Source organism: Neofelis nebulosa, chromosome 1 (genome assembly GCF_028018385.1).
Source record: "Neofelis nebulosa isolate mNeoNeb1 chromosome 1, mNeoNeb1.pri, whole genome shotgun sequence".
NCBI classification, from domain to species: Eukaryota; Metazoa; Chordata; class Mammalia; order Carnivora; family Felidae; genus Neofelis; species Neofelis nebulosa.
The window spans coordinates 235,009,530-235,034,271 of NC_080782.1; the positions used below are offsets into that span (position 1 = coordinate 235,009,530).

The following is a 24,742-nucleotide window of genomic DNA, read 5'->3' on the forward strand; positions in this document are numbered from 1 at the left end:
ACTCTTACGAGAAGCTACTTCATCTCAATTATAAACTATTCACAAGCATAGCATCTCTGGAGGCAGCGTCGGTCATAAAACTGGCTTCTTTGCTCAGCTTTGACCTATGCGTGCTAGGTCATTCAGGGTCCACCTCTCAAGCCACCAGCCCTTGAGCCAAGGGACATCCTGGTTCTCCAGGCACAACTGACTGAAAAGGTTCTAACGACCCCAGCTTGGGACCGTTGCTCCTCTGTTCCCTCACTTTGAATGTCCCGGACAAGTGTCTGGGCACACAGTCTAGGGCAAGTTTAACCACAAGATCATAGCTGTCCTTCTCTTATTCAAGTTTTCCTTTCAGTCATTCCTTGGCCTTGTAACCCAGGCCAAGAGTTCTTTCTTCTTGCTGACCTTAAATGATCAGTGCCCAAGAAAGATGTATAGGTGAAAACTGACACTATATTTACATTATATTATATTCATATATGTGTAAATACATGTATATATAGATATAGAATATGGTCTGGAAGGATATACACTGAACCAGAGAGAGCGGGTATCTTTGGAGAGGGGAGTGAGGCTAGAACAGGGGCCCAAGAGGAACCACTGCTTTTTCTTTGCTATTTGTTTCTGTGTATGTCTTTACAATTTTTAAAATAGCCAGAAATGTTTGATGAGTGGAGAAAATTTTAATTGCATGAAATAACTCTTGCTGGAACAATCAAAGGGTACCCAGACATAGATTGCGTAAGAGGATCGAATTAGTTCCCCAAGTCCTCGTGTGTGAGTCCACTTTCTTAAAAATAACCTACTAGGCAGGTGCATCTGGGTGGCTCAGTCGGTTAAGAATCCGACTTTGGCTCAGGTCTTGATCTCGTGGTTTGTGAGTTCGAGCCCCTCACCGAGCTCTGTGCTGACAGCTCGGAGCCTGGAGCCTGCTTCGGACTCTGGGTCTCCTGTTCTCTTTTCCCCCTCTCTGGCTCGCGCTCTGTCTGTCTCTCTCTCTCTTTCAAAAATGAATAAATGTTTAATAAAAAATAAAAAAGTTTAAAATTCAATAAACTTAAAAAATATATACTATGTGACAGTTGGGATATGTCAAAAAAAAAAGAGATAAAGAATAATACAAGGACACTCATGTCCTCCTCACCTAAGAAATCAAACATTGCTAATACAATAAAGTGCCCCCCCACCCGCCCCCCCTTGTCATTTCTACTCAACAATTCCAAGAGAATCGAGAACTACTCATCATTCTGTGACCAACACAGTAACTGATGTTGGAGTTGCCCTAAGTTTTCCAGATGGGAATTCCAGAAAATGCCTCTCAGGAAACAGAGAGAAGGGATTTGAGGAAAGCCTTGGGCTTTTTTTTTTTTTTAAACCATTTTGTGTTATCTGCATAATGCTCTCTTCCTTTGGCAAGAAGGTATTCGTTGAGAGGATGCCCGAATCAAAGTCAGCAACAAACTCTGGGGGCAGCAGCCCCTTGTGCAATGACCGGCCGGCTCCCCGTGAACATGTTCTCCACGACCCTGTGTCCGCTGTGCCCCCTGGTAATGAAGAATTGGCTGTCAGCCACTCATTTTGCGTGTACGTCGGGGCAGGCCATCAGATCAGCATTCTACCGGAAGGCGGCTCTGTGACCCTGCAGCTGAACGACACTGTTGCTTTCTGAAAACTAATAGGAAATAGAGGAAGTAGAGATTGCTGGTGAATGAAACCTTTTGTGTCCTCTTTTTATTAGCACTTGAAATTGGGTTTCCTCCAATATATTTATTTCCATTCTGCAAGCTCAAGTGTGCTGGATATGCCTTTGGAAATTAATGACGCAATTAAAGAATCTGTCCCCTCTGGATCACCTGCTGGGGGTTACAGGTGTTTTTCATCTTCTTCTTTCAGCAGATCTGATGAAGCCCAAGTTGATTTTACATAAATAGACGAAAGAATGCTTGCAAAGATTGCCTATAAATAGGAACCACGAACTGAACTTTTCCTAACGGCAAAGATTCTGTTTTTGATCATTCTAACCCCCTGCTTTTTTTGGGGGGGGGCACGTTATTATTTCCAGTTATTGTTGTTATTTGTTTTCCTGAAAGAAATACAATTTAAATAATGCTAACTATATTGATTTACCTGTATGTTAGTGCCTGGTGATAAGGCTTGGAGTTCCCCTCGATTTGATAATTGTACCCAGGACGTGACACATACATTGTCTCTGAAAATACCTAGTGCTCTGCCAATTAGCAGCATCGGCTTTCATGTCAATTTGAAAAGGTCTAGATGTGAAGGGATGGCATACCCCTACCAGAATGATCCCTCTTAGGTTCCCATAATTAAAGAGAGGTGCTCACTGGGTCTGCCTCATGCATCCATCATGGAGCCAGAATAGGGAATGGAAATGGTTCACTGATCAAAATACCAGAATTAGCTCCATCTGATTCGAATCTCGTTCCTTAACACCATCCAGAGTTCCTCTAACTTGGAAAATTAAAAAGACAAAAAAAAAAAAAAATCAATTGAGAGTAACTGAAACATCAAGTTTCTCTCTCTCTTCCTTTCTTGGGATCATAATATAGAGCATATATAAGCATTTACACCATAATGTGTTATGTATTGTAACTTAGTAAAAGTTAACTTAAATAGAGCCAAATACACTACAATGTCAAATAGCCGTTACGAAGGGTGGTCCTGCCCCCAGTCTCTGCCCCTGCCCCCTGCACGCTGGGGAAGCCCTTCCAGAGACGGCAGTGAGGTCCTGCTGTGATCACCCTCTCCCTTCACCTTCCTGATCAAATGTATCTGATCCTGATCTTGATCCTGATTAAGTGTACCTTCTTAGTGTCAGTCTCATCCAAATTTTATGCTGATGTGGTCATGACATTTGTCCTAACAAATCAGATAATATGAATGAGCCGTAATTATTTTACCCTCATTTTATGGACAAAAAGTGAGGCCAGAGATGCTCTGACTTGCCCAAGATCCTGTTAGTCAGTGGTGAAGTCAGAGGTAGAATTCTGAATTCCTGCCCCCAGTGTACCATGCTTCGGCCCGAATGCTCTTGACTTATAAGACTGAAGGATACTAATTAAGGAAAAGCTAATTAATGCCGCACCTTGGGCAACTTGCAACATTACATACAGGAAGGTCAAGAGAAAACATTCGTTTGAGTAGGCCTCATCTTTGACATCATGTGTCTTCTTAGAGACAGTAAAATTCTTAGGATACTTTTACTGAGGTTTGAGGATTGACACGTGCTTAAAAAGACTGTTTCAAAGAATGTCAGAAACCCTGACGTTCTGTGGATTTGTACTCTGTTTGGATTTGCCATCAATTTCTCAGTGATTGTGTTAGCATTTCAAGCCAACTGGGGCTAGGCCAGAGAATGAGAAAATTAGCTGGAAGAATCCAATGCCCTTGACTTAATAGCTGCTTTCATGGAGTTAACATCAGGCTCTTTTTTGGCCAGTAATGATTAATTCTTGTAATGATTCACTTTTCTTCTGCCATGGCTTGTCTAAAATACTTGTCTTACATAACCATCTGTCAGAACTTTTTTTGTTAAAAAAGACACTGAGGTAACTAACAGATCTAAAGGACATTTTTTAGCTATCTCCACAGAACGAAGTTAAGCTCAGGACCCGGTGTCACCTTCAACTTGAGTTGGACTAGTGCCAGCGAGGCACAACCCTGCCAGCAAAGCAGAGAAGTGTGATCCCATCAGAAGGAAGCGGACTGTCCTTTCCCAGTTGAGACACGGTACTCAGGACGCAGTTATAATATCCTACATTTGCCATCGCTCCAAGGGCAATGGGTTGATGGGTCCCCATGACCAGCAGATTCATGGCTCACGCTTTGGTAAAGTCTCTCAAAGCTGCACTTGGCAAGATAACTCATGAGACGGACGTGTTACTCCTCTAATTCAACACAATAGGGTTTTCGATGGAACGGAGTGGGTGTACCCTCTTTTGGTTTATTCGCACTGCATCTAAACCTAGTCCTAATTATATCTGGGCTCCAGGCAGTGATCAGGGCTATACCTTCCATCTCTTGCGGGCTAACAGGGCTCTGCATGACCTGTGAGGTGCCGCATCCTGGGCTGCATGGCCGCTTCCTTGAAATACAACGTGGGTACCTGGTGTTGGCATTTTCCACGGCACTGCAGCAGTGCCCGCGTATCTTCAGAAGAGGACCAAAGGCTGCCGGAGAAGAGGCCTCAAGTTGACAGACTCCCACTCGGAGTCCACAGCGCTCACGGAGATGAAGGGGTTTACATAAACATCTTGCATGAGACAGACAGGCCACACTGTCCTGTGGCCTCAAGAATAAATCTAGTCATTTTCAACCCCCAAGATTTATCTGTCACTCATGCTTCATGTGCATCAAAGGCTGGCTGTCACTCTCCTGCATACGTCCTCCCTTTGGGATCCCAACTGCCATTGCAACCTCTTCTCGGGACATTGCTAGTTATCACAGCAGAGGGCAAACAGGACATGGAATACCATGCATCGGCTCTCTGCACTTTTGCTCATGTTTCATTGGCCGGACCAAGCCAGATGGCCATGCCAGCATAAGCCTCCCCAAGGCAAGCTAGTGGATATTTATGAACAATAAAACAATCCGTAATGCTAATTAAATGCTAGATTCATAGTTTTCAACATCTTCCATTCACAGGCCTTTTGGTAGGCTGGGGACTGCCAAGCCCACCCATGCCTAGCCGTCATCAAAACCACTATTTACTTGGTGCAGGATGTCCTTTTTTTTTTTTTTTAATGTTTATTTTTATTTTTTTTAACGTTTATTTATTTTTGAGACAGAGAGAGACAGAGCATGAATGGGGGAGGGTCAGAGAGAGGGAGACACAGAATCTGAAACAGGCTCCAGGCTCTGAGCGGTCAGCACAGAGCCCGATGCGGGGCTCGAACTCACGGACCGCGAGATCATGACCTGACCTGAAGTCAGCCGCTTAACCAACTGAGCCGCCCAGGCGCCCCATTTAATGTTTATTTTTGAGCGAGTGAGACACAAAGCACAAGCAGGGAGGGGTAGAGACAGAGGGAGACACAGAATCCGAACCAGGCTCCAGCTCTGAGCTGTCAGCAACGGAGCCCGATGCAGGGCTCAAATTCAAGATCTGTGAGATCATGACCTGAGTGAAGTCGGACGCTTAACAGACAGCCACCCAGGCACCCCGGGCACCCAGGCACCTGGTGCTTGAAGTCCTTTGAACTAAGCTTGCCTAAACTAATTTTTTGCTTTACCTTTAATTACATAAAATACACATAAATATATTCTTGTTGTGAGATATTTAGGTGATAAAAATATAACAAGAACCATAAGGTGGTTCCTCAAAAAATTGAAAACATCTACCAAATGGTCCATCAATCCCACTTCTGGAATATATTCAACGGAAAGAAGAACAGGGTCTCAAAGAGATATTCACACATCCATGTTCATAGCAGCACTATTCACCATGGCCAAAAGACAGAAGCAACCCAAGCATCCAACTATGAATAAAGGAATAAATGAAATGTGGTTTTATACACACACACACACACACACACACACACACACACACACACACACATTATTCAGCCTTAAAAGGAAGGAAATTCTGACACATGCTATAACATGGATGAACCTTGAAGACATTATGCTAAGTGAAATAAACCAATCACAAAAAGACAAATACTCATTGATTTCTCTGAAACGAAGTATCTAAAGTAGTCAAATTCATAGTAACAGAAAGTAGAATGGTGATGGCCAGGAGCTGGGAGGAGGCGAAGTGGGGAGTTGGGTGTTTAATACGGACAGAGTTTCTACTCTGCAAGATGAAAAACTTCTGGAGATCTGTTGCACAACAATGGGAATATATTCAGCGCTCCTGAACTGTATACTTGAAAATGGTGAAGATGATTTATTTTTTTTTAACCACAATTAAACTTTAAAAATTAAGAATACATTGAAAATAAAGCAAAAGTCTCCTGGATGACCACGTTCCAATCTCATTTACCTCTACAGAGGTGACATCTGCTTATTAATTTGATGTGTATGCTTACAATTATTTTTCTATAGGTTTACATAATACATAGATAAAAATAGAATTTGTGTGGATTTTTGATTTAACACATACTACATAGTCTATTTTAATGCTGGTGTATATTCATCCCGTTTATTTTTTTTTTTTTAAACGGCCACACTGACCCACAGTGTTAAGAGTATAACAGATGATTTAATGATACTACTTCTTTTTTTTTTTTTTTTTTTTAAATTTTTTTTTTCAACGTTTTTTATTTATTTTTGGGACAGAGAGAGACAGAGCATGAACGGGGGAGGGGCAGAGAGAGAGGGAGACACAGAATCGGAAACAGGCTCCAGGCTCTGAGCCGTCAGCCCAGAGCCTGACGCGGGGCTCGAACTCACGGACCGTGAGATCGTGACCTGGCTGAAGTCGGACGCTTAACCGACTGCGCCACCCAGGCGCCCCAATGATACTACTTCTAATAGACGTTTCCGATGTTTGTACTATAACAATCAATATCTCTTTGAGCTCACGTGAGAGTATTTCTTTATATTAGATAGCTAGAGATGCATTTTGGGATCATACGGTGTGCATATTAACATTTTATCTCCTACTGCCATGTTGCTTTCCAAGAGGGCTGAACCATCCGCGAGGCAGGAAAATAACCATTTGCCCACTTCCTCATTAACACTTGCTATTTTCAGTCTCTTCAGTTTTTTCCAGACTGATGGTTGGAAAGGATAGCTCATTCCTGTTTGATTTTCATTTCCCTGATTGCTGTTGAAATTGAGGATCTTGTCATTGAGTGGTTGGCCATTTGGATGTTTTTCTCTCAATTGCCTTTTCACATTCTTTGCCCACTGCCCACTTTTCTTTGGTGCTTTCTCTCACTGATGTGTAGGGATTACTTAGACAGTCTGTGTATTTATGCCTTGTCTTTTGTTATATATGTTGTAAATTCCTTTGGCACATTTATTTTCTAAAATCATTCGCTGAATTTTTTACTTAGTGGTTCAAAGGATCACCTTTGTCATTTACACAATGCCTGTATATACATAGGCCTGTTTCTGGACTCCATTTTCTGAACTCTGTATTTAAGGGATCTATTATTCCCTTTATGTCATATTCTAAGAATGACTAGAACTATAATGTACTTTGATGCCCTCATTAGTCTCCTTTTGCTGGTCTGGTGCATACTCTGCTCCTAATGAATTTTTGAAAACATTTGACATGGGTTGGAAGATTTGGGCGGTGGAAGGAGGGGCTTTGGCTCGTATTGCAATGAATGTACAGATTACTTTGGGGACAAGTGACATTTAAAATATACTGAGTCATGCAAACTAGGAACCTGATGCTCTTCTTTGTTCTTTAACACGTTTTATTTTCTGTTCTCACAAGTGTTACATTTTGCTTGTTGGGTTTATTCCTAGGAATTGTAGAGGCTTTGTTGCTGTCGTGAATGGAATTGTTTTTTGGGTTTTTCTTCAATTACATTTTCTAATTGCTTTGCATTAGCATACAGGGAAGCTATTACTTTTGATATGTCAATTTTACACCCGGCCACACTGATACACTTCTATTGGTCAAATAGGTTTCAGTGTAATCGCTTGGATTTTATGGGTGGATAATCATGTCATCCTATGTCAAAGACATTTTTTGTCTTTCCTGCCCAATATTACATCTTATTTCGTTTTCTTATCACACTGGCTGAAGATTTCTAGCACAATGAATGCCATAGCAGCCTTTCCTTGTTCTTTTAATAGGAATACTTCTAATTTTTCATCATTTGATGTGGCACTTGCAGGAGATCTCTGGCATATACATCTATAAAATCAGACTTCCAGTAAGAAACCCATGGCATTTTGAAATATCATAATCTGAGAAGGATTTGTGTATAAAGGGACTAGAGTCAATCCTCATTGTTCATGAGTCATATTTGCAAATCCGCCTGCTTGTTAAAATGTATTTGTAACCCATGCTTTCGCACGTCTACACACATGTAGAGTGGCAAAAAATGTGTAACTGACATGCACCCTTCCAGCGGAAGCTGGCAAGGCCACACTGCATTCTTGTTTCAGCTCTCATACTGCGAACAAATGACATCTTTTTTTAAAAAATATAATTTATTGTCACATTGGCTAACGTACAGTGTGTGAAGTGTGCTCTTGGTTTTGGGGGTAGATTCCTGTGATTCATCGCTTACATGCAACACCCAGTGCTCATCCCAACAAGTGCCCCCCTCAGTGCCCATTGCCCATTTCCCCCCTCTCTCCCACCTCTCATCAACCCTCAGTTCTCTGTATTTAAGAGTCTCTTATGGTTCACCTCCCTCTCTGTAAATAATTTTTTTCCTTCCCTTCCCCCATGGTCTTCTGTTAAGTTTCTCAAGATCCACATATGAGTGAAAACTCGTATGCTATGGTATCTGTCCTTCTCTGACTGACTTACTTCACCTAGCATAATACTCTCCAGTTCCATCCACGTCGCTGCAAATGGCAAGATTTCATGCTTTCTCCAGGTAGTATTCCATTGTATATATAAACCACATCTTCTTTATCCATTCATCAGTTGACGGACATTTTGGCTCTTTCCGTAATTTGGCTATTGTTGAAAGTGCTGCTATAAATATTGGGGTACACGTGCCCCTGTGCATCAGCACTCTTGGGTCTCCCTTGGGTAAATGCCTAGCAGTGCTACTGCTGGGCCGTAGGGTAGATTTATTTTTAATTTTTGGAGGAACCTCCACGTTGTTTTCCAGAGCGGCTGCACCAGTTTGCATTCCCACCAACAGTGCAAGAGGGTTCCCGTTCCTCCACATCCTCGCCAACATCTGTTGTTTCCTGAGTTGTTCATTTTAGCCACTCCGACCAGTGTGAGGTGGCATCTCAGTGTGGTTGTGATATGTATTTCCCTGATGATGAGTGACGGCGACACCTTTTTTGTATTTTTATACTTTTGTCGACAACTTTGCTGTTTAAAATGGCCCCCAAGCATAGTGCTGAAGTGCTGCCTGGTGTTCTGAAACCCACAATAGCTGCAACGTGCCTTATAGAGAAAATCTGTGCATGAGATAAGCTTCATTCAGGCACACGTTATAGTGCTGCTGGCCCTGAGTTCAACGTTCGCGCATCAATGGCATATATTCCATAAGGTGCCTTTAAACAGAAAACACAGGTAAAACACGGTTCTGTGTTGACCAGCTGACAAAAATGTTGTGAGCAAAGTCTTCCTGGAAACTAACCCTGTCCTTCCCCTAGGACCAACGGGTCAGTATTCCCTAATTCAGTGTTCTTGGTGACTTTATAGAACCGCGAATAAAGAGAATCTGTATTTACAAAGACTTGGGTGCCAGAGTACCGCAAAGAGAAATGTACCTACCCAGGGCTTAGGAGAGAGGCACGTTCAGCAACTCAAAGTCAGTCAAAAAACAGTGGAGGGAGCAATTATGGGAACCCAAAGAGTCCTGGGGAGTCCACTGCCCTGAGAGGCACAGTGACAGTTCCAGTGACCTGGGGGGGGGGGGATGGAGACTGAGGAACAGATACCTTGAACTCACTCCTCTCCTCCCCTCAGTCTTCTTGCTGAGGTTCCGGCTAGTCAGTCTCAGCATGGAAGCAGAGGATGCAGCCTAGGAGAGGAAGTGCTTGTCCTGTCTACACAGATGAGTGAAGACTGGACTTCAGGGCACAAGCAATAGAGCAGCACGATGGGATCACCTGCTGGCAAGATCCTTACATTCCTAATTTACTAACAAGCTTTTTTTTTTTTTTTTTTTTTCCTAACAGGTATTACTGCCGCATTTTATCAAATTATTTTTCAGTACCTATAGTTTCTTCCGTTCACCTGTTAAGGTTGTGAATTATATTAACAGATTTTCTCCTGTTAAGCTACCTTCTGTCACCAGCATAATTCAACTCGATCACCTTGCCTTATCCTTCCAATATACCGATTCAATTTGCAAATGTTTCAGATTTTTGCATGAATAATCAGTCTAATTTTCTTTTTCAGTTTTGTTATCTTGGTAAATCTAGCGTCCAAAAATTAAATCGGAAGGTTTCCATTTTTCCTATGCTCTATCGCTTTTATAACATGGGAATTATCTCTTCCTGGAAGATTTTTTAGAACCCATAACGTTTTCTGGGTGCCTTCTTCTTATAGTTTGTGCTTCATATTCCAGTTCTCTTCCTCTAATTTTTCTTTATGACATCACTCTTTAATGGCCAGATTATATATGCTTGCATAATATGCAAAACAATTTAACAACATATTTTCAAAATGATGACGCTCCCCCCTTCTTGCTGTCATTATCACCCACTAAGGTGGCCATTCTTAATATTTTATTTGCCCTTCTCCACCCTTCTCTACACTCACACAGACATATACAAATGACTAGTGTTTCTTCAAAAACGAAACACACTATATACATCACTCTGGAACCTCCTTTATTCCCCACAAATAATAGAGAATATATATCCCTTCAGATAACTGAGAGAGTATAACTCATTATTTTTAATGGATATATAATATTCCATTAAACAAACATATTGTGATTTATTTTTTCAGACGGGGGGAGAGAGGGAGGGGGATAGAGAGAGAGAGGGAGAATGTGCACGCACACTTGAGTGGGAGAGGGGCAGAGAGAGAGGGAGAGAGAGAATCTTAAGCAGGTTCCACATGGGGCTCAATCGCACGACCATGAGATCACGACCTGAGCCAAAATCAAGAGTCGGATGCTCAACTGACTGAGCCACCCAAGTGCCCTAAATATACTGGGTTCAATCAAGCATTTCCCCATTCCTTTACAGACGGAGGTTAAGTTTTCTTTCCTTTTCCTCCCTCCCTCCCTCTTTCTCTTTTTTCCACTATAAACGCTGCCCTTGTAAATATCTTTGTACATGAGTACTTCTATCTCTATAGACTAGATTCCCTAAAAGGGCTAAGGCAAAGGGGATGTAAATTGACAAGAGGTAAAACAGGACTCGATTTTAACCAGAGGCCCCAAGAGTCTGAGAAAAAGAGATGGTGGGCCTTTTCATATTTCACAGAGGTCCTACCAATGTATGTACAAGAATTGCAAAGGTGGTGGTCAAATTCTTTTGGCCAATACTCACTTAAGAGTCAAGAGTGATGGGGCACCTGGGTGGCTCAGCTGGTTAAGCAGCCAACCCTTGGTGTCAGCTCAGGTCATGATCTCGCAGTTTTGTGAGTTCGAGCCCAGCATCGGGCTCCGTGCTGGGAGTGTGGAGCCAGCTTGGGATTCTCTGTCTCCCTCTCATTCTGCTCCTTCCCCATTCGTGCTATCTCTGAGAAAAAAAAAAAAAAAAAAAGAGTCAGGAGTGGGGATAGAAGAAGCAGGGCTGAGAGACACTTTCTGTGCAGAGAGTTCTTGGACAGCTGTGGCACTGTCCTTCTTGTCACCCCAAGGGGAACACTGCAGGATGTGTCTCCCCCACCTCAAGCTAGTGACGGGTTTCAGGGGACCACCATGAGAACTCCGTATGTGTCCCTTGGAACATGAGGTCACGATGAGCTGGTTTCGGACTCTGCAGTCAAGAGGCTGACGGCAGTCGCCTGAGACAGCAAAGTAGTAAGTTGCCTCTGCCCTGCGCCTCCCTTCCACCGTCAGCGGAGACAAGAGAGTGTGGGTGTTTCCCGTGGACTAGATGCGGCACGTGCAGGACAGGGGGAGCCTCGAGGAAGTTTGAATCCTGCTCAGAGAGGTGCCTGGGGGAGCGACGGGCATCTACGAACACGGAGTAAATGTGGAAGACACTGCCCAGGCAGAGGAGGACACTTAAAGTGGCCCAGGCAGGTGGCACTCCGCACATCGCAGAAGTAGCAGTTGGGGGTTCCTAGTGGCCAAACCTCGAGGAAAGTGCTCCATGGGAAGAGAAACATCACCTCTAAGGATCTACCAAGCCCAAAGAGCATCCCCCTCACCCCCCCACAAGGCTAGCAGTCAAGCAACGCCTTGCCTGGCCTCCTCATCCTTACCTCCCCTTCCCTACCTCCAGCCTGGGCCAGGGGTGGAGGCGGGCAGGAAGAAGACCAGCAGCCCGCCCGCCCCTCCTCTCCCTCTGCCGCACCTGCCTGGTGCAGGGAGAAGCTGCACGCAAAATCCAGAATTTTGACTTTTACACAGGACCGAACGTTTTAAACGTTGTGAATAAAAGCGACCAGAGACTTTTTTTTGGAAGGGACGGAAAAAGGTATGCCTGCAAATTCAGCCAGGGAGGAGGAAAAAGAATCACACCAGAGGCTTGAAGGGCCATTGAGGACAGAGAAACGAGTTGCTTTCTGCTTGCTTCCGTCGGTGCCCTGCTTCTTCAAGATTAGGGACGTGTGAGTTATCCAGTGTACCACATATTGTCTCACTGCTGTGCAAAACAAATTGTAGCAATGCACGCACCTAGTGGCAATACATGAGAATGCTTCTTCCTCTGAACCTTTGCCAGGGCTATGTATTCTCATAATAGCAGCCCTGCTGAATAATATTCTGTTGTGTTCATTTGCTGCCCTGGGCTCAGAGACAAGGTCAGGTCTATCACAGAAGGACAGCATTTGGAAGCTGGATTGGACATTGGAAATGACTGAAACTTAAGAGGCGGGGGGGGGGAGGCTGTCAAAACCTCAAAGTGAATCATTACTACCACTTGGTAGAAGAGTTCTCAGGTCCATGCCATTGACTAGACTCAAAATTCTTCCTGAAAATTCACCTTTTTTTAAATTTTTTTTTTCCAACAGTTTTTATTTATTTTTGGGACAGAGAGAGACAGAGCATGAACGGGGGAGGGTCAGAGAGAGAGGGAGACACAGAATCAGAAACAGGCTCCAGGCTCCGAGCCATCAGCCCAGAGCCTGACGCGGGGCTCGAACTCACGGACCGCGAGATCGTGACCTGGCTGAAGTCGGACGCTTAACCGACTGCGCCACCCAGGCGCCCCGAAAATTCACCTTTTAAAAGGAAAGACTGTCTGAGGTGCCTGGGGGGCTCAGTCGGTTAAGCGTCCGACTTCGGCTCAGGTCATGATCTCGCGCTTTGTGAGTTCGAGCCCCACGTTGGGCTCTGTGCCGACTCCTCAGAGCCTGGAGCCTCCTTTGGATTCTGTGTCTCCCTCTCTCTCTGCCCCTCCCCCACTCACACTCTGTCTCTCTCTGTCTCTCAGAAATAAATAAACATTAAAAAATTTAAATGAATAAATAAATAAGTAAGTAAGTAAGTAAGTAAGTAAATAAATAAATAAAAGGAAAGACCGTCTGGGGCACCTGGGTGGCTCAGCTGGTTAAGCGTCCGCCTTAGGCTCAGGTCACGATCTCACGGCTCGTGGGTTCGAGCCCCCCGTCGGGCTCTGTGCCTACAGCTCAGAGCCTGGAGCCTGCTTCGGATTCTGTGCCTCCCTCTCTCTCTGACCCCTCCCCCCCCCCCCCCCCCGTTTGTGTACTCTCTGTCTCAAATATAAATAAACATTAAAAAAAATTAGAAAAAAAAGAAAGATCATCTGCCATGACCCCAAAATTTCTGGCAATATGATCTCATCATATGAAGATCATTGGTTATATTTACCGGTTCTCACAGGAGGCATCTCAAATATCTGGTGCTTTGATGTGAACTAACATCCAGAGATATTTAATGAAATCTCACTGACTTCTTCTCATGTCGGTTTTATTTTTTACCTTTCCCTATTATATTTTTTAGATGTTTATTTATTATTGATTTTGAGACAGAGTGACAGAGAGGGAGGGGCAGAGAGACAGGGAGAGAGAGAGTCCCGAGAGTCCCAAGCAGGCTCCACAGCAGAGCCCCACACAGGGCTCGAGCTCACAAACCGTGAGATCATGACCTGAGCTGAAATCAAGAGCCGACCGCTTAACCAACTGAGTCACCAACCGAGCCACCCAATTTAAAACCACAAATTGTTCACCTTGAGAATCAAGGTAGGACTGTTTATGGTTGGACAGGATGACAGGTGCGAGAGCAAAATGGTCCCCAAACTGCACAGCTGTGTGTAAAAGCCAGCCAGCTAAGAAGCTGCCATAACATACGTCTCTTCCGAGAAATATGTCTAGCTTAGTGAGCTTTATGACCTCGTGGCCCGGAACTTCAAAGCCACTCACCTGTGCGGAGAAGGCAGTGGGAAAGGAAGACGTGGCCCCCAGTATCGCTTTCTGTGGATCAGAATATGCTGGCCAGCTGCACCAGAAAAAAAGAACAACCAGAGAGGAATTTTGAAGAGCAAAGAATGTAATTATTTAATCTTACTCAAGGGGAATAAGAAGCGACACAGCACAATAGATACCACATGTGTCTCCTTCGGCAAGAGCCTGGCTGTTCTCAAGTCCAAGGTATATGACGTCTCTCTTCCCCCAAACACAAATTCCTTCCAGTTTACTTGGTTTTAACTCAGCACGCATCCTTGCGATTTTTTTCTGTGTCACGTCCAGAGAGGCTGTACAGATTTTGTATGGGGTTTTAAGGGTATTTTACACAAATAGCATGTTGACCAGGCGATTTTCTCACGTCAGTCTCCTTCAAAGTAATATCACGTTAATATCACAGTTGAATTTATCAGATACACATTTCTCTTCTCTCACACCGTCCGCTCTGTCCTCTGGCAAACGTTAGATCCCCAGCCCTGCGGCAGAACTATAAACTACCAGAGATAAAGAGATCCAACGGCCTCCAAGGGTCATTCATTAGGAATCACACAGGAGCCGAGGCATAGGTGGCAGGCCTAGGGGCAGGGTGTAAAGAACGTTTGTTTTCTTTTTTAAAAAATTTATTTTTGAGAAGAGAGAGACGAGAGCACGAGCAGGGGAGGGGCACACAGAGGGGGAGACACAGAATCTGAAGCAGGCTCCAGGCTCTGAGCCATCAGCACAGAGCCCGAGGCAGGGCTCGAACTCACACACCGTGAGATCACGACCTAAGCCCAAGTCGGACGCTTAACCCACTGAGCCACCCAGGCGCCCCTAAAGAATGTTTCCAACTGAAGAACGCTGTTCTGTTTTTCACAGAAGTAGAATCACCCACATAGTTTAGGGGTACATGCCTAAAAATGAGAACACCTTCACCCCCCCGGTGGTATTTATTCAGTACCTGCTCCGCGTTCTTCCAGCGGGAAGCCAACTTTTGTCTCCCGTCTCCCGGACACACCATGTCACGCTCTGCCTCGTCGATCACGTCTCTTCCTCGACGTCTGCCCCGCCCCCCCCAGGACCTTGAGCGCATGCCCTGCCCGCGCTCGCAGACGGAGCTCAGCGCCCCCTGCGTCACCACGTCATCACGTCATCATGCTCTCTGCGGCCTTTGCGGTCACGCCTGCCTGCTCACGCTTCCCCGGTCTTGAAAAACCTCCTGGCCTTCCTTCTGAGCTTGGGGGCGACCGCCGTTCCCTTTGTGGCCGTGTGTTTGTTATTTTATTCGTTTTCGTTTTTTTTTTTTTTTAATTTCAGCAGTGAAACACACCTCGTGGAAACGTCCGCCGGAAGTGCAGCCCATGTGCGCAAAGCCCTCTGCTCTGTCGCCCGCCACCTCCCCACCCTCCCAGGAGGCAGCCACCGGTAACGCTTGTGTGTTTTTCTCAGACAGGTGTAGGCGAACAAATGTGTATCTGTTTCCGCGGAGTTCTTTTTACCCCATTGGGAACCTATACGCAGCTCTGTAGCTTGCTATTTTGTTGTTTTCAAATCACTTGAAAAATGTAAATCACATAGAAGTATATTCGATGCAAGATAGAAGTCTCTCTCGTGGTATAGTTGCCCATGATGCCAAGTCGTTATGTCATCATTCTGGGTCACCAAAAAAAAAAAAAAAGTAACAGGGAAAACAAGTTCATTGCCCCAAAACACGGTAAAGCCATTTGAATCTTTATTGAAGTCTCTTTTTTGTTTTCTTTCTGTAACTCCTTCCCTCTCTCCCACTCTACACACAGTACTGATGGACATTCAAGTTCCCTGCTGGTGAGTGTCACAAGCAGTACTGAATAAACAGCTTCATGCATATCCACCTTTGTGCACATGTGAATATTCTGCAGCACAGAATATTCGGTGCAAATGTGGGTTAGCATTCAAGTGACACGCATTTAAGATTATATTAGATCGTGCAAATTGCCCCCCCCCCCCAACAATCTGCACTCTCGCTAGCAGTGAAAGAGACGGATTGTCTTCACGTCCACGTTAACACGGCATTACCAATCTCTGAAATTTTTTCTTTTGCCGATCTAACGTGTTCAAAGTAGGATCCAATTATTTCATTTGAATTTCTGTTGCGTATTTTACAAGAATTGCCACTCAGCCTGTTGTCTTTAATGTCACGTGTGATGCCCTTTGGTATAAAAAAAGTGCTTAACTTTTATATAGTCAACTTGTCAAGATTTGTCTTTATGTTTTCTTGTTTTCCTTTTGTCCTCAAAAAATTCCTTCCCCAGGCTAAGCTTATTAAATACCTTTATAGTTTTACATAAATACGATTTAAAATATACAAAATGTGTGTGTGTGTGTATTTCTGGGCTTTTTTTTCCCCATTATGCTACGTATGTCAGCAATAACGGCACCCTATTATAGTTACTGTAGTTTTAAAGTCTTTTGATGTCTGACATAGAAAACCCACTTTGTTGTTCTTTTTGGCCAATTTCAGGAAACAACTCATCAGAGTCCATTTTTAAAGTCATAGAAATTTTTAGTGAAATCTCCTTGCATAAAGATTATTTAAAATAAAGTCCGTGGGCGGCGGGGGTGGGGAGCGGCATTGACACGCTCCTACCTGTTCACCTTGAGAATCAAGGCTAAGAGGCTACATGCACGTGTACACGGCTGTGTACAGGCCTAGGGTTGTGTACATTCTTAGGAGCACCTGAGAAGGCCATATATTCTCACCTCTCGCTGACCTTTAAGCTCTGCACAAGCAAGAAGCAAGAACTAAGGTAGAGTTATCAACTGCTTGCAGGAGCTTTGAAGATACGTGTCCACACACACCAGAGCCAAAGGACGAGAAACATATTGGTTGGAGGCATATTCGCTTTAAAGGCATAAAGGTTAAGATAGCTTTCCCAGAAATCCAACCCAATGACTTCCACTTGAATCCCAATGATCTGATCTAGGTCATATGCCCATGTTTAACCGTAAAGACACCTGGGAGAGTGAGGGCCTTAGCTCCACACGTTGCTGCTATCCAGGAAATCAGTGTTCCGTGCCTACGAATGGCAGGCTGATCATTGATAAGGCAACTAGCAGCACCTTCCTCAATGTGTTCAATTTCTACTTCTTGAAATTATCTTGCAAACTAATGGATTTTTTTTTAAGTCTCTGTGGTAGGAGTTCGGTGGGTACAAAGTTTTGCAATGAATCAATTAAAACAAGATTGTCGATAGTATTTTTATATTCTTGATTATTGCTGTCAGTAGAGGTGTGTTAGTCTCTCATCATGATTGTGCTTTTTTACCTGGCAATACGAGGACCTTAGAATGCTTTATTGAGAATCATGGCCAATATACTTGCTCTATATCAAGCATTGTCCTAAGTGGTTTGCATGTATTAACTAATTTAAGCATCACAATAACCTGATGAACTCAACACTGATACTACCTTCATATTAAGAGAAGTATAGAGACATACAGAGATGTGGGTTAGTTGTCCAAAGCAAATTAGTAAGTACTAGATAATAAGTACCAGAGTCAAGATTCCAACTGAGGCAGGCTGGCCCTAATATCTGTTCTCTAACCCAAGCACCACTCACACCTGACCATCCATCCAGTTGTTCAGTATTTTAGTTCTACTCTGTTACACTCATCCCCAAATTGGGTATTACTTTTTTTTTTTTTTTTTATTGTATGCCATCTATATTTATGTATAGTTAGCAGTATCTTTTCTCACAATTTCTTCTGGTCCTAGACATTACAATTCCATCTGGGGCATGTTTTCCATATTTCCTTAAAAGTTGCCTTTGTGGATGCTTCTTTATTGTCTCTTAATACAATGAAAATAATTCACTATGTTACTGTCACTGAAAAATAAGCTTTTACTCTCATTGACATTTCTTTGTAGGTAATCTGGCTTTTTTCCTGGTTGTTTTCCAGAGCTGCTTTTGATCTTTTATGACCTACAGTGCCTCTATGTTTTATCTAGTTGTAGACCTTTTTTGCTACAATGAGTTGGATAGAGGCAGAGAGAGAGGGGAGACAGAGAATCCTAAGCAGGCTCTGTGCTCTCAGCACAGAGCCCAATGCTGGGCTCAAACTCACAAACTGTGAGATCATGACCTGAGCTGAAACCAAGAGCCAGAGGCTTAACCGACTGAGCCACTCAGGTGTCCCAGAAGTCTTTTGTTTAATAGTATTCATCGATCAGGAGACAATAGCTTTGCAGAGATAATGCTCTCTCTTATTATGAATGCAGCTTCCAGAACAGGGAATTAAGGACCTCTGAACCTTTACTCCTCCAGAAAAACAAAGAACAGTGGCAAAAACTGTCAAAATCAACTTTTCCCCAGAACTCTGGAAATTAAAATCTTCAGCAATCTTATGAGTGCTTATTCAAGAAAAACAGCTGAATCTCAGTAAATGGAGTGACCTTGTGACATTTCAACTTGACCTAATCCCATTTGCATCTCCCTAGCTGTTCAGTGGCCTTGAAAACTAAATAAAATAGCTCTGAAAAACAGCAGCCTAGCAGCTGCTAGAGGGGACAAAATGAGCCCCCCCAAAGGACCATCCCCTAAGAACTGCCACTATTTGATGTGTTTCTCAGCTTGCTGAAAAGTTCTGCCCTTAAGGCTTCTTTTTCCTTGTCTTGTTCCTGATTTTAGAGGAAAAGCTTTTAGCTTTTCACCATTAAGTATGATGTTAGCTGTGGGTTTGTCATTTATGGTCTTTATTATGTTGAAGTATGTTCCCTCTAAAAATCCACTTTATTGAGAGTTTTTATCATAAATAGATGTTGAATTTTGTCAAATGCTTTTTTTGCATCTATTGAGATCTTACGAATTTGTATCTTCCATTTTGTTAACATATTGTACCACATTGATTGATTTGCAGATACTGAACCATCCTTGCATATCTGGAATAATCGCATTTAATTATGGAGTATGGTCCTTTTAATGTATTTTTGAATTTGGTTTGCTAATATTTTGTTGCAGACTTTTGCATCTATGCTCATCAGGGATATTGACCTGTAATATTTTTTTGTGGTATCTGTTTAGTTTTAGTATCAGGGTAATTCTGGCCTTGTCGAATGAGTTTAGAAGCATTCCTTCTATTTATTTGGAATAGTTTGAGAAGGATAGGCATTAAGTATTTAAATTTTTGGTAGGATTCACTTGTGAAAAGTCCTGGACTTTTGTTTGTTGAGAGTATTTTTAAATTACTGATTCAATTTCATTGCTAATAATCAGTCTGTTCAAATTTTCTCTTTCTTCCTGATTCAGTCTTGGAAGACTATGTTTCTAAGAATTTATCTATTTCTTGTAGGTTTTCCAATTCGTTGGCATATAATCATTCATAGTCATCTCTTATCCTTTGTATTTCTGGGGTATCAATTGTAACTTCTCTTTCATTTCTGATTTTATTTACTTTGGCCCTCTCTCTTTCTTGATGAGTCTGGCTAAAGGTTTATCAAATTTTTGTCTTTTCAAAGAACCATCTTTTAGTTTCATCGATTTTTTTCTACTTTTTTAGTCTCTGTTTCATTTATTCCTGTTTTAATCTTTATTATTTCCTTCCTTCTACTAATTTTGGGCTTTGTTTTTCTTTTTTAGTTCCTTTAGGTATAAGGTTAGATCATTTGAGATTTTTCTTGTGGTGGGTATGTATTGCTATAAACTTCCCTCTTAGAACTGCTCTTGCTGGGTCCCATAGGTTTTGAACTGTTGTATTTTCATTTTAATTTGTCTTGCGGTGTTTTTCTTTATTTCTTCATTGACTTATTAGTTGTTTAGTATCAGACTTTCCTTCCTTTTTATGGCTGATGAATATTCTATTATATGTACGTACTGCATTTTATTTATCTTGTTGGATATTGGATACTTGGCTTGTTATTGGATACTTGGCTTATTTCTACCTTTTGGCTACTGACAATAATGCTGCTATGAACATTTGTGTACAAATATCTGCTTGAGTCCCTAGTTATCATTTTTGCGGGTTATATACCCAGAAATTGAATTGCTGGATCATATGGTAATTATTTTTTTTGATTTTTTTAAAGTTTATTTGTTATTTATTTTTGAGAGAGAAAGTGTGCACAAGTGAGGCAGGGGGAGAGAGAGAAAAGGAGAGAAAGAATTCCAAGCAGGTCCCGCACTGTCAGCACAGAGCCCGATGTGGGACTTGAACTCATAAACCATAAGATCATGACCTGGGCCAAAATCAGGAATTCAATGCTTAACTGACTGAGCCACCCAGGCGCCCCTCGTATGGTAAGTCTATGTCTCATATTTTGAGGAACTATCAGTCTGTTTTCTAGAGCAGCTGCATCGTGTTACATTCCTACCAACAGTACAAGACGGTTTCAATTTCTTTATCCTTGCCAACACTTGTTATTTGCTCCTTGGTTTTTTTTTTTTTTAAGTTTATTTATGTATTTGGCAGGGGGGGAGGGAGAGTGCATGGGGGAGGGTCAGAGAGAGGGAGAATCCCAAGTAGGCTCCACACTGCCAGCACGTAGCCCAATATGGGGCTTGAACTCACAAACCGTGGATCTTGACCTGAGCTGATAACCAAGAGTTGGACGCTTAACCAACTGAGCCACCCAGGTGCCCCATGTTTGTTTGTTTTTAATAATAGTCATCCTATGGATACAATCAATTGAGTCTTTAGTTTCAGTGATTACGTTTTTCATTTTTAGAGTTTCCATGTTTTTCAAACTTTTATTTCATTTTATTTAATAACATTAAATATGACTATTTGTTATTCTGAATGTGATATTTCCGTGTTTGAAGTTTTCGTATATCAGGTTCAATCATCACTTTTACTACTCCTTTCACTAATGGTGGCTTTCTTCTCTGCTTAGTTTTTAAATTATTATTGTGAATTTCTTATTTTCCTTATACACTTGTCTGTGGGAATTATTTGGGCTTTTGGTTGAGTTCCTTCAGAAAGGATTTGTGTTGACTTTTACCGGCACCTGGAAGGCACTGCTAATTTGGGACTACTTTAAATTTATTTCTGGCTTGAGGTTGTTCGGACTCATAGGTAGTATGAACTTGTACCGAAATTTATGTGGGGAGTAGACTAAGATTATGAATTCTCAAGAGAGACTTTTACCCCTTCGGTGAACAGCAAGGTCAAGGTTTCTCCATTGTTTCTTAATGCATGTTGGTTTTTATTTCTTTTTCACCTTAACACAGACAGAATATTTCCCTTGGGTTCCGTTTGAATGCAGGAGGGAGTGTCTCGTTTTATATTTGCTCGTTTTAGCAGGCTCTCAGCTTTATTTCATTGCCTGAGCCTTAATTAAGATAAGAGATATTTTACATTCCTAGTGGTAAAATGGACCACAGCAAAGGTACAGATTCTTCTCAAATTAATTTGTAGTTTAAAAGAAATTCCATTCAACATTCCAGAGTTGTGTGCGTGGCAGGAAAGAAGTGTGGTGAAATAATTCTAAGAAAAAATTCATGTGAAGAGGAAGCAGTCGAGAAATAGGAAGAGGGAAGAATTTACCTGCTTGATACTGAGCTGTATCATAAAGCTGTCCAAAGGAAATGGTGTATACAGAATTAATAATAAATAAACGTAAGAGCCTGAATGGCTCAGAAGTAGACCCTATAAAACATAAGCTTAATATATAACGGGGAACTTGTCATGAGTCAGTGGTAAAGGGGTGCATTATTCAACAAATGTAAACAGATTATGCGGTGGGAGAGGTCTATATTCTCCCTTTATTGCACACATTTGATAAATCTGGGATAAGTGAAATAATTGTCTATAAAAGCAGCTGTAAAATCATATATTGTGTGAGTGACTCACAGTCCCTGGTCAAGAAAACCTTTCTGAAAACAAAAGCAACTGGAGACATAACATAAGGAAAAATAGTTAGATAAAAATAGGAAGTGTGTATGGCAAAAGTCCTAGAATTAGAAAACTATCACCTAGGGAAAAATCCTCAACAGTATAAAAAAGAGAAAAGATTCCTCTGTCCTTATGACATATGACATTGCTTTGTAACTCTAAAATATTTTAGTTTCTGCTTTTTTCCCCCAACTCACTTATTTCCCCACTCAAAATGCTGCCTCCAGGTATCAGAAATGTGTCTAATAACCTGGTAAAAGCATTATGACAGGATGCTTTCCTTCCTGTAGATTCAGGCCTCAATCCATTATAATTTCCCTTCAGCCCAAAGAACATCTTTACTGTTAAGAAATGCTACGGCAAGTCTGCTGGCAACAAATTCTTTCAATTCTCATTCATTAGAAAATTGTCTTTCTTTCAACCCTAGGATATTTTTTGCTGAATACAGAATTCTGGATTGGCTATTTTGGGGGGGGGGGTTGTTTATTTATTTGTTTGCTAAAATGTCACCCATTGCGTTCTGGCCTCCAATGTTTCTGATGAAAATCCATGTTTTTTTCTTGTGTTTGTGAGCTTTCTTCCCGCATCCCCTCTGGCTGCCTTAAAGAATTTCTCTTTGAATTTCTGCAGTTTGGCTAGGTAGTGTGTTTTTCTTTGTATTTGTCCCATTTCTAGTTTGCTGGGCCTCTTGGACCTATAAATAAGTATTTTTCATCAAATTTAGGGATTTTTTTGCCATTCTTTCTTCAAATACCTTTTTCTGCCAAGTATGTGATTACAGGCAGCAGCAAGTTTCTCTTAGGGCCACATAGTGTGGAGAAGGAGCTGGGGTGAGGCTGTGAGGCCTTTTGGACAAACCATTTAAACATTTAGTTTTCTCTTCTTCAGGAGAGAAAATTATAATCTTCACCTTGTGGGATTTCTTTGAGACTTAAATAGCATGGTGCTTATATAAATCGTGCTTAGAAGGTATAAGTAAACAGTGAGCCTTATTTTGTTTAAAGCATTTCTCGAGGAGGAGCTAAAATGCACATATAATCAATTATCTTCTATTGGTATCCTAAGAGACTTCTTTGTTGAATTACTTGGCAAAGAACAAGGAAAATATATGTCCTTTTGCTGTTTTTAGAGTGGAAAAAACACAGGAAAAGTTTCCAGCATGGGCGTCAGGGTTCTGGGAAACTATGAAGGCAAGCGGACACACACATTCCAGCTTGTATCGATCAGCAACCCACCTTTCCCCAGGCACTAGCCTGTGGCCAGGAGAACCGGTCCATTGTTAGAAAGTGTGTACCACACACGAAGGAATGTGCAAAACTGGAGATGTCCGTATTGTTATACTCTCTGCTACCCAAGACAAAGCAGTAGGACAGATTTACTGTCACAATTAAAGTCGTCCATTTCTCTCAATTATCGTTGGTGTAATCTGACAAGTGTTTGCGTTAGACCTTGATTCTTTGCCTATAGGTAATTTTCAACACCAGAAAAACAACGGGTTGTAATCGCAAGAGATGAACAAGGATTTTTAAATTACCTGTTTCATTTCCTTATGTTGGTTACAACGCTAATGTCAGTTTGGAAAGGTTGGCTCATTGTGAGGGAATGTGTGTGTACGTTGGAGGGCAGGGCTCCCGAGTTGCTGTTTCCTGACTGGTTATTTGCGATGGGCAGATAGATGGAAATCAATGCTGGAAATGAGTGGCACTGAATGAGGTCTACTGGGAGGAAAGATGCACAGATTAGGGGGTAGTGATGACATATGTTGGAAGGCAGGAAAAGAGAACGCATGTTAGGTGGGAGAATGGGCACCTGGCCACAACGTGAGTCTACATGCTCGTTTGCTCATTATGGGTGCAAGAGTGTAAAAGCGTACTGAAATACTGCCCAGAGTGTCTGCCAACATCTAATTGCATATTATCGTTCCCTTTCATTGATGGTATGTCCCATGAACGGGAAGAAAGTTTTGGTAGAGACAGGTCAGGCACCACTGCAAACATACTTTGGTCACTGTAGAGTCAATCAAAGTATTTCTCTTTGGCTTGAACACAGTTCTGCCCATAGTCCATTAGTAAGTCAACAGTTACATTAACTGTGACATCAATGTTTTATGGACAGGGTTTTAAAAACTTAAGATTATTACATGGGAACAGAGATATACAAATCAAAACATCCCTGCTACCCCCCTCCTCCCCAAGGAAAGCAAATTCCAAGAAGAGACATGGATGCTTTTTGTTTCTGTGACAACGGATTAGAACACCGCCCAGCCAATCTGACAGTTGCTCAATGGTGGGGTAAAAGCTGTTCAGGATAACTAACAAATAAATCTGTCTAGTGACACTTAAATAGGAAATCTAGTAAGAATAAAATATTCTTCTGGAAATTCCTCTTTAAAAAAACAAAAACAAAAGACAAAAGCACAGCAGTGATCCCAGGTTTATGGTATGCTCAGTGACCCAGCTTGATCTAGTGGGAGTGTGGGGTTGGTCCATCTGAAGCCTATTGGCATGAGAGACGAAGGAAGCTTCTGGGATGGAGCTCAGACTAAGGAGAGAAAATGCACGTTCACAAGTTTGGTCCAAAGCCAGTATGAAAGAAGGAGGACGTTTCTCATGATAGGCGGGTTGCTCATATCGTATCCTTCCGTCTCGTTCCCGGGGTCTCATGGAAGAAGAGACTAATTAAAAGAAGGGGTAACACATGACAAGTCTGTCCATGCAGTGGCAGCACAGGGCAGCACTGGTGT

At 42.3% G+C, this 24,742-nt stretch overlaps 1 long non-coding RNA gene across 1 annotated transcript in view; it reads left to right on the forward strand.

The window, feature by feature from the left end:
* Positions 1-15,800, forward strand: part of LOC131487723 (uncharacterized) — a 32,875-nt gene extending 17,075 nt beyond the window's left edge. Inside the window, exon 3 of the long non-coding RNA XR_009249920.1 lies at positions 15,452-15,800. This is a non-coding gene — a long non-coding RNA (uncharacterized LOC131487723). The remainder of the gene's footprint in view (positions 1-15,451) is intronic.
* The last annotated feature ends 8,942 nt before the right edge of the window (positions 15,801-24,742 follow it).